Raw genomic sequence first — 10,904 nt, forward strand, 5'->3', positions numbered from 1 at the left:
AAAAATTTTTAGCTTGAATTAAGTAAAAAATCTTGAATTAAGCCCCCCTAAAAAGCTTCAATTAAGTAAAAAAAAAAAAAAAAATCTTCAATTAAACCAAAAAAATTGCAAATTTTGCAAAAAATTTTGAATTAAGCCAAAAAAAATCTTCAATTAATTAAAAAAAAATCTTCAATTAAGCAAAAAAAATTTCTTCAATTAAGTAAAAAATCTTGAATTAAGCCAAAAAAAAAACAAAAAAAAATTCAATTAAGTAAAAAAAATCTTCAATTAAACCAAAAAATCTCAAATTTAACAAAACATTTTGAATTAAGTCCAAAAAATCTTCAATTAAGTTAAAAAAAAATCTTCAATTAAGCAAAGAAAAATCTTCAATTAAGTAAAAAAAAATCTTGAATTAACAACTTCATTTTTTTTCTTTGTTTTAGTGCAAAAAATAACATTAAATTCTGAAAATATTTACATTTCCAAACTGTCCTGTGACACTAAAATGTGAATAACCTGAACAAATATGAACAACCTGAAATGTCTAAAGAAAAGTCAGCCCAATTTGAACTCTTTTCTGCCTGTTCCTTCGTGTTTAGTTAAAATATTATTAAAATTCCACTGTAATTTTCTTATGTTTTAATTTAAATTTCAGTTTTTTCAGTTTTTTTTTTTTTTTTTTTTTTTTTTTTTTTTGATAGTTTGTAAAAGTAAGTATTTTCATAATTTAATGTTGTTGTTTTTTTACACTAAAACAAAGACAAAAATTCGGAGTTGTCATTATTTATAGGTTATTCTGTTATTATTTTACTGGTCCGGCCCACTTCAGATTAAATTTAGCTGAATATGACCCCTGAACAAAAATGAGTTTGACACCTCTGGTCTATACGCACAGAAAACACAAACTGATCCTTTACAGACTTTTTTTTTTTCCAGGTAAGATTGACTTGAAGAGTCGGCGGCGTCTTCTATTAAAGGTTTAGTCTGTGACGCTTTTGTTCCGCGGATAAAGACTGCTTTAAGCGTATAGGAAATCATCTGAAGAGCTGCAAAACAGACCTTTGTGTTTTTGAAGGGTGCAACTTTCACAAGAATATATACATTTACTGAAAACAGAAAAGGAAAACACACACGTCTAACTCTGTGAGTGACGGCTTGAGTTTATATTGTGATCAGAGATGGCGCATCCTGCTTTGTTCTTCAAAGAATTGGGTTTCTTCTGCTGAAACTAGAAAGCGTCTCTAAAGTCTCAGTGAAGTGCATTGATGTCTCGGTTCATAAAATTCAGTTCATTTCATCTTCAGCATCTGTTGTGGTTTTTAGAAACAGTGTTGATTGAACATTGCAGTTTAATAAGAACATTGTTGAACATGATAACACTTAGTGGAAAAACAGTACAACTTCCATCCCATTAATACTGCACCTGTGTTTACCCTCATGACTATAGCCTTAATTATTAAAAACAGAGGAGAGGAACTCATATCCAGACTACTGTGATTGTTCCAGTAAAAATATTTTACGCTGGTGAAGAAACAAGACTTACTCTAACTCTTTATGTAGATGACATGTATGACTTTATCCCTCTAGGAAACTAACAGTAGACCGATATAGAGATTTTTTTTTCAATATCTGCCTTATTTTTATTTTATTTTTATTTTTTTCTGAAAGATGATATTTGATCAGTAGTAAAAATATTATAAGATATTTGATCAGGCACCTGTGTGGGCGACACTTGAAGTTTAATAAATGTTAAAAGAGTATTATGTGTGCATGTATTAATAACACTGGTCAACAACAAATTTATTGTTTAAGTTTTTTGAGCTGATTTAGGATCATTTTGGTGTGCCGAATCCAAAAATCACATTAATTTTGCTCAATCAGGTCAACTTTCTGAACTATGCTACATATTGGCTTTTTAACATTTTTGCTTACATTTATGGGCATTTTCACATCATATGATACAAAATTCTTTCATATTTCTCGGAATAAACGAGTTCTGAAGATTTTACTTTTGCCAATTTATGATTAATGTTTTTTTTTTAATATTACAGGTGAATGAAATGGCTTCGACTAGAAGATCTTGCAAAAATAAGCCTGACGTATTCTGCTACATCTGCGGTGAATACACCATTGTACCTAACAGGAATCAAGTCACAAGTTTCATAAAGTGTGCTTACCAATCTTATTTTGGTATTAATTATTATATTTTGTGAGAAGATCAAATTTTTCAAAATCAAATAGCCAAAAAAAACCTGACCTGATTGAAAAAAACAGATGTCATTTTTGGATTTAGCGGTGCAACATGGTCCTAATTCAGTTGAAAAAACCTAGACAACTTGCAAAAAACTTTTTTTTTTTTGTAACCCAGTGTAATTTCATTTATATTGCTGCATAAACATCTGAATTATCTGAGTGTTTCAATTGTATTTTACAGTAAATGTGCGTGTTGAGCCGCATTATGTAATAAATTCCCATTATGTAAAAAAAGTTCAAAATGTAATAAGAATTTCACGTCATCTTGTAATAAAGCCGCATTATGTAATAAGCTGACGCCTTTTGTAATAAACTACGTCAATGCATCATGTAGTAAATTTTTTCGCATTATGTAGTAAGTTATGACAATTTGAGAAATTTATTACAAAATGCACTTGACACATTTTTATTTTTTTTTTAAAAATGTAATAACATGAGTCATTATGTAATAACAATCCAAATTAATATAATTTCAGAGCAATTTAGAAGAAATTAGTTACAGGAGCTACAGGTAATGGAATCAGAACTTTAACCACACAGTTTAAAGATTAATTTAGCACATTATATTTTCCTGAAAATAAAAATGTGTCAAAATGTGACCTACTTTTCCCATCATGTAACTCGGGATGTAACAATATGAAAATTTCATATCACGGTTATTGTGACCAAAATTATCACGATTATCATTATTATCGCTGTATTATTGAAATTCTGTTCACAATGTTCAAAAAATACTTTTACACACACTGAAATAACCAAGTTGTATTTTGGAAAAAAATTAAAATAAAATAACTGGAATAATGTACCTTCTGTTGGCAGAGACATTCAAATATTAACCCTTAGTGGTCTGAGCCGATTTTGTCCGTTTTTCAGTCCTTTTGATTTTGCCCTTATATACTATATAAACAAATGTTTACTATACCCATGTTTGGGATCTGTTTTTTCAGCACAACTTCATCTATCTCATCTGTCTATTTTTTTTTTCACTACTATAAAAATATAAAAGGCCAGAAAACACAAAAAAAATTAAAAAATCCAATTTGAAAAATGTATGTAATTCATTGCATAAATAACACACAGATGCTTAACAAACCTTTTCAAAGACTTTAAAAGTGAATATTGGTTCTAAATATTAGGTATATAAAATCAAAATTGTAATAAATTAAAACTATACTCAAATATTTGACATAAAAGCAGATCTCTACATAGGGTTTTTTCCCTAAAAGTGCGGTAATCAAACACGGTTATCATGACAGTTAGAATTTAAATGGTAATAGTAACTGTCTGCAATTTTACCGCGTTTTTATCGTTATACTGGTAATCGTTACATCCCTACATGTAACCACATCTATTCTGGGTTACTGGCAATCTATAAACCCAATTTGGTATGAATTCAACCAATAGTTTTGCTGCTAGAGTGTTAACAAACAAAGAAACTAGCTGCATTGCACACTTTCAGACGCAGGAGTTCATACATAAATAAATAAATAAATAAATACTCTAATTCAACACTGTGCCTGTACATCTTTTCGATCCCATGATGACTTCACCTTGTTTTCGAAAAAATACTTCTGCAATGGCCATGAGCTTCACCACAGACATCTGTTGTTTTGACATGCACCATGAGTCATTTTTAAGTTTTTACCGAACACTGGTTGAACCCGAGTTTCATGCACGATGACACAGCGCTGAGAAAAAAAAAAAAAAAAAAAAAAAAAAACTTCCACAGATCACATATGATTTCCTCCGTCTTAAAGGAAATGTTTGATGAATGGCGTATACCGCTGTCTGAAGTGTGTGTAATGCTGCAGAACAATGCTTGTAACATAAAAACAAAAACCACAGACAACATGGGAGTACGTGGCTTCCACTCCACTGCACATACGATGCAGTTTGTTGTCAACAAACGGCTACTGTCACAGCGGAGTTTCACTGATGCCATAGAAAGTGGCGGACAGATTGTTCGGCACTTTAAACACTCTTGCATATTCTCTCAAGATATTCAGATTGAGATGCGAGTTCCACCTAAATGCCTACAACAAGATGTCAGAACGAGGTGGAATGACACCTACTTTATGACAGCGCTTCCTGGAACAGAAGCGAGCGATTTGTGCTGATGCTGCCGACCACAATCTGCCCATGACACTGACAGGAAACCGGTGGGCACTGCGGCACAAAACTATGAATGTTCTGGCACTATGTGAAGACCTAACCAGGAAAGCACATCTGCCTACACCATCGCTGATGTAATTCCAGCTGTCAGTCATTTCAGATGAGGAAAATGAGGAGGACTAAAACTATGAAAATAACGCAAACAACACACTTAACATTCGGCTCAACCTATATACAAACACAAGTACGTCTATAAACCTATTCCCTAGTAGGGCTGCGTTTCGGTAAGAATCTGGCGATACGATACAAATCACAATACTAGAATCACATTATGATATATCACGATATATCACGACACTGTTAAAAAGGCAATTTTTCATCGGTTTTGCTTTTTTTTTTTTTTTTTTTTTTATGATTTTTTTTCGTGGAGGAATTGAATTACACCAGAAATCTGCACAAATACTAAACACATTTTTATTTGATCCCAACAGGATCTAATGCTATATCACAAAATGTTCCTGTGTTCAAACTTAAATTATGTTTTACAGACATTACAGTTTAAAATCCTGCTCAAATGTTCATATTCTATTAGTTCAGAACTAACATCATATTATTTTCGTCCAATCCCGAACAAAAGAACTAACATCTTACGCTCTCAGACAGTAAAAAGTGCTTTTAGGATGCTTCAAATAACCATTATTTAATAAAACTGTGTTAAATTGTATTAAATAAGATAAAAACACTAAACACTGTAAGACCGGATCAGTTGAGTTTACTTAAAAAATTTGAGTAAACCGGTTACCTTAAAAAAATTAAGTAATGAGTAATGAAAACTTGAGTGTATTAAACTTAAATGCTTGATTTGAATGGAATTGCTATTTTAAGTACAACACACTGAATGCCAAGTTAATTTAACTCAAAATTTGTTGCAATGTCAATTGCTTCGGATAATCACTAACTTAATATCATCAGTGCGTTGGACTTATTTCGAGTTGACTTAAATTAAAATCTTTTGCAGTATAAATTGCTTTATGAAATTATTCAACTTAATATATTGCAGCGTGGATGGAAGTTAAGCAGGAAGATAGCTCAGTGTAATTTACCAGTACAGGAAGTGCTATTATTTTGGCGAGGCATAAAGATTTTTAATAAACAAGATCTATCCTGGATGAACAGTAAATCCATTGTTCTTCCTATGGCTCTGACTCATGGTGCAGCTCTACAAAAATACAAAAACAACCACAACAAGGCCAATAAACACTGACATACACACATTAAGTCCAAATTAACACTAACACCACAACCCCACTGAACCCCTGCACAGAAAAAAAAAACACATTTTCAACAACATGCCCAACACCAACAATAGGGACAATGGGCATCCATCTTGTTTTCCACAAAATTGCCAGGTTACAGCATTAACACTTTGGCCACCATGTCCATTTCATTTCTTTACCCATGGCAGCTGTTCCTGCCTTTCTAGGTTAATTCAACTTGTTTAGGCCTGAATATGTCACTGAGGACAGGACAAGTTAGGGTTAGGGGTGAACCCTAACCCAGTTGTTCCCAACTTTTTTTGGATCGTGACCCCATTTTAACATCACAAATTTCTGGCGGCCCCAGACATTTTGCTAAAATTAATTTGTTTTTGATCATATAATAGTTTGCTATACTATGTTGCAAATAAACATTAATTTTAGCCGACATTTAGTCTACAGGGGTTGGACAAAATAATGGAAACACCTTCAAAAATCAACAAAATATAATTTAATATGGTGTAGGTCCGCCTTTTGCGGCAATTACAGCCTCAATTCTCCGAGGTATTGATTCATACAACTTGTGAATTGTTTCCAAAGGAATTTTAAGCCATTCTTCAGTTAGAATACCCTCCAACTCTTTTAGAGACGATGACGGTGGAAATCGACGTCTTACTTGAATCTCTAAAACTGACCATAAATGCTCAATAATGTTGAGGTCTGGGGACTGTGCCAGCCATACGAGATGCTCAACTTCATTAGAATGTTCCTCATGCCATTCTTTAACAATTCTAGCTGTATGGATTGGGGCATTATCATCTTGAGGTGAAGGTGTTTCCATTATTTTGTCCAACCCCTGTATATAATGTATATTATTATGGACGGAGGCGGAAAAGCCAGGTGTAGATTACTGCACAAAGTGAGAATTTTATTTTCCTTGGTCAGCATATGTACAGTCAGTCCAACTTGGATTTACAAGGCTGACAATTAATACTGAACAAACAAGAACTCAAACTATGAATTATGAAAGAGCTGCAGCATCTGAAACTGACCACAATGAACATTTGAAAGATAAACAGAACCACAGTGCTTCAGTTTCAGCTTCAGTTTGTCACGTCTTTGATGGATTGTGATTGTCTCTGTCAACTCACCATATAGTTTTTATCTTTTTTTTTTTTTTTTTAATTTTTTGATTTTTCTCAATTACTAGAAATTTCAGGCAACCCCATTTGAATTCCAGGCGACTCCACGTGGGGTCCTGACCCCAAGGTTGAAAAACACTGCCCTAACCCTACCTACTGACATCCATAAAGGAAAATTCCAAAAATTATGAAATGCTGAACTCGGGGTAATTTTTCAAAATCTATAGTTTTTTTTGTACACCCTGCATAATGGTTTATGATTTTAACACTTTCATGCATGAATTATGAGAACATTAATCAAGATTTTTTTTCCTGAGTGTTTTTATTCCCCTTTAGGCATGAAAAAAACAACGTGATTGAATTTTTTAAAAAATCAACCTGTTTTTCATGGAGTTACAAAAATGTCCACTCAGCTACACCATGAATTTTATTCTTGAAGCAAAGAAACATGTATTTAAAACCCAATATCATAAAGTGATATGAAAACAGTGAAATGAAACCATATTTAATGCAGCTAATCTGATCTTTTCTCACATTTTAACATATTCTAATACTAGTTATTACTCACTTCATGGAGATAATATGCAAAAAATAAATATTAACAATTGATTTCCACTCAAGAACCAATCAAGAACAGCAAAGTTACAATAATGGTATGAATTGCAGTTTATGAGATGATGCATAAGTGTCCACTGTGTTGGTTGATATGGAACTAAAACAACAAAACCCATGAATATACAAGAGGAAAGCTGTAGAGTAACTGTCCACTGTAGTGACCGCTATGCATGAAAGGGTTAAAAGTAATATATTACATGCAAAAAAAAAAAAAAAATTAAGGAAATAAGGTTAATTACTTTATATCCTTCATGCATCACAACCCGACAGTTTGACATGAATAAATGTGCAACTATCTGGGTAAAAATTCTTATTATGCATGTTTTCGTTCACCCTATAGTTGACTCTATTTTCCTTTTTTTTCAGATACTGTAGAGCTGCACGAACCAAGAAACTGCAGGGGGAACTGAGGACAAATACAGCCACAACATCAGAGCTTCCAGAAAAGGCTCGGCTTGTCAAAGCAGCAACGGCAGCAACACAAGTAAGAGCAGCTTCATGAAAGGGTTTGAGGAAATTCTGGAGGAGTGTGAAGATCCCGGTTCACCCAGAAGCTCAAACACTCGTGTCCAAATACGAGTATATTTGGCAGAGGAAACGATTTCTGCCTCTGAGAACCACTTCAAGCAGTGGAGAGTCAACAGGCTGTGGTGTCCCGGCCTGACCTAAATGTAGGGTCAGATTCGGGCGCTTTGGCCTGACCTCCACCTCCTGCACTAGTGTTGAAAGAAAGACACATGATCTGAAACTATGTGGATGAAAAGAGAAACAGACGAGCAGCAGAGAGAGCACAAAGGCTTGGTTTATTGAAAAAGAACCTGCTATTATTGTCTGAACAACAGGTCACACTCACAAGAGGTCGGCCGATAGGGGTTTTTCAAAGGCCGATGCTTCAAAATTTGGTCAGCCGATAACTTATATCTACAGCCCATATTTAAGGCTGATTTTTTTTAAGCACAGTGACTCTAAAATACAGTTGAAACACTCAGATAATTAAGATTTTTATGCAGCAATATAAATGAAATAATTAATACAGGGTCAAAACACAGTAATGTCCCGTCAGAAAGCGAACTTTAACCCTTTCATGCATGAATTATGAGAACCTTAATCAAGATTTTTTTCCTGAGTGTTTTTATTCATCTTTAGGCATGAGAAAAGCAATGTGATTAATTTTTCTTTTTTCTTTCTTTTTTTTTTTTTTTTTTTTTTTTTTTATGAACCTATTTTTCATGGAATTACAAAAATGTCCACTCAGCTGGACACCGTTCGTTTAATTTTTGAAGCTCAGAAACATGTATTTACTGACATACTGTGTGAAAACTATTAAATTAAAGCATTTTTAACCTCCTGAGACCCAGCAATGCATTTTTGTCCTCTGTTGGGGACAAAAGTTTGACAGTTTTACTTAAAAAATGCTGTCCATTGTAAAGGACATTCCATTAAAATAAATAAATAAATAAAAATAATTTTTAAAAAAATGTCTCAGGAAAAAAAACAAACAAACAAAAAAGTTGTATTATGTAGTTTCCGATCAAGACAATTGTTTATTGGAAAACAGCAAAAAAAAAATTCACTTTCCTGGATCTCAGGAGGTTAATGCTGCTAATCTGATGTTTTCTCACATTTGAATATATTATAATACTAGTTATTACTCACTCAGATAATATGCAAAAAAAAAACAAAAACATTTTTGTTAAAAACAAAACAAAAAACCTCTGTTAATTACAGTCTAATAACAATTAACAGTTGATTTAGATAAAAGAACAGGAAAGTTACAGTAATGGTATGAATGTCAGTGTATGGGATGATGCATAGGTGTCCACTGTGTTGGTTGATTTGGAACTAAAACAACAAAACACATGAATATATAAGAGAACAGCTGGAGAATAACTGTCCACTGGAGTGACCAGTATGCATGAAAGGGTTAATTGATTGCCATTCCAACATTTATTTCAATATAGAGTAGCTCCTTGTTTTGGATAATCGCTTATGGTCCAACTAAAGAAAAAATGAATTTAAAAGTAAAAATGTGGGTTATTTAGCAACACTAATCTGTCAAATTGTCTCTAAAATGTCCTGTCAGAGTGTTTTCACCCTACACGTACGTTTATTGAACTTCAAGTGCTGCCCCATGCAGGTGCCTGATCAAATATCTTATAACATTTTCACTAACAATCAAATATCGGCTTTCAAAAAAAATGAAGGCCGATATTGACAAAAATCAATATATCGGTCTACCTCTAACACTCACAGGAGCTTGTTTACACTTACAATACAGTTTCTATTGTATTTAGACCAAAGACTAACAACATATTTAGATTTCTATTTATTTTCTCTGTGATGCAATTTAAATATTCTTTAGCTGCTATCCTGTTTTATGTTAGAAGTTAAATAACAAAATAATATAAAGTTACCTTCCTATTTTGACTGAAAGTTTTGTTCATTTTGATTTTAGATAATTGACTTTATTTATTTATTTATTTATTTATTTATTTATTTATTTCCTGCTCCTTTGATGTGAATATTTTCAGTTTCTGTCCTCTATGACAGTTATCTGAACATCTTTGTATTATGAAGCAATATCTTCACCATCAACACACAATTAACTGATTCATTCTGAAAACGTACAAGCCCTCGTTACTTGTTGACCAGTTGTTTCATCTGAGTTAATGTACATATTTGTGTAATCATTTGATATATTTAATTTTCTTTACAACTGTTGCTTCAGTATCATTTTATCAACTGGGATTAGGCGATTTGGCCAAAAGATATGACAATATTTTGAGTCAGAAAATAGATCCATAATGTTTCTGGAGGCTTGTGATAGTTTTGTGTTATTTGTGACTAGAAACCCTGCACAGTTTGTCATTTTTCCAACATTATTGACACATTTTCAGTTTCTCCATGAAGTAAATGTCAGTTATCATTATGTCAGTTATTATTTCTTCAGCAGCAGCCAAACAACACGTCACACAAACTCTATTAGTTAAAGTGAACTGAAACTGAACACTTATTAATAAAACAAACCTACAGTGTAACACTCGTTGTAAAACATAATATCAGCACTAGTGCAGCTCAAAACAAACAGGAAATGTTTGAACAGTGAATATTACACTATTTGCTTTACAACTCTGCTCCTGGAAACCCAGTGAAAACTGATGCATGCTACTTCCACATTTATCCACAGCCTTAACAAGTATTAATTAATTTGGTTTCAGGCAGAAAGTCAGTTCAGTCCTGGGTGATATATACATCTTTTTGCCAAATGACAGATACGCAGACCTACCGGGAACTGCTATGCAAGGCATGACACCAAGGAATATCACTTCCATTACTGTTAATGATAATTAGAATATAGCTAAATTTGCTAATTAACATTCTTTTGGAGTTTATTAAATATTAAAGGTTTTTAACTCTATTCCAGATGCACACTCCAGGCTCTTCATGACTTTATTCACTCCATGTCTGCACTCATTCATAAGCTTCTGCTTGTGATGCTATTGAATTTTTGTTATTTAACATTCTTGTCAGGTTGGCAACG

This window comes from Sphaeramia orbicularis, chromosome 18, assembly GCF_902148855.1.
Source record: "Sphaeramia orbicularis chromosome 18, fSphaOr1.1, whole genome shotgun sequence".
Lineage (NCBI taxonomy): Eukaryota > Metazoa > Chordata > Actinopteri > Kurtiformes > Apogonidae > Sphaeramia > Sphaeramia orbicularis.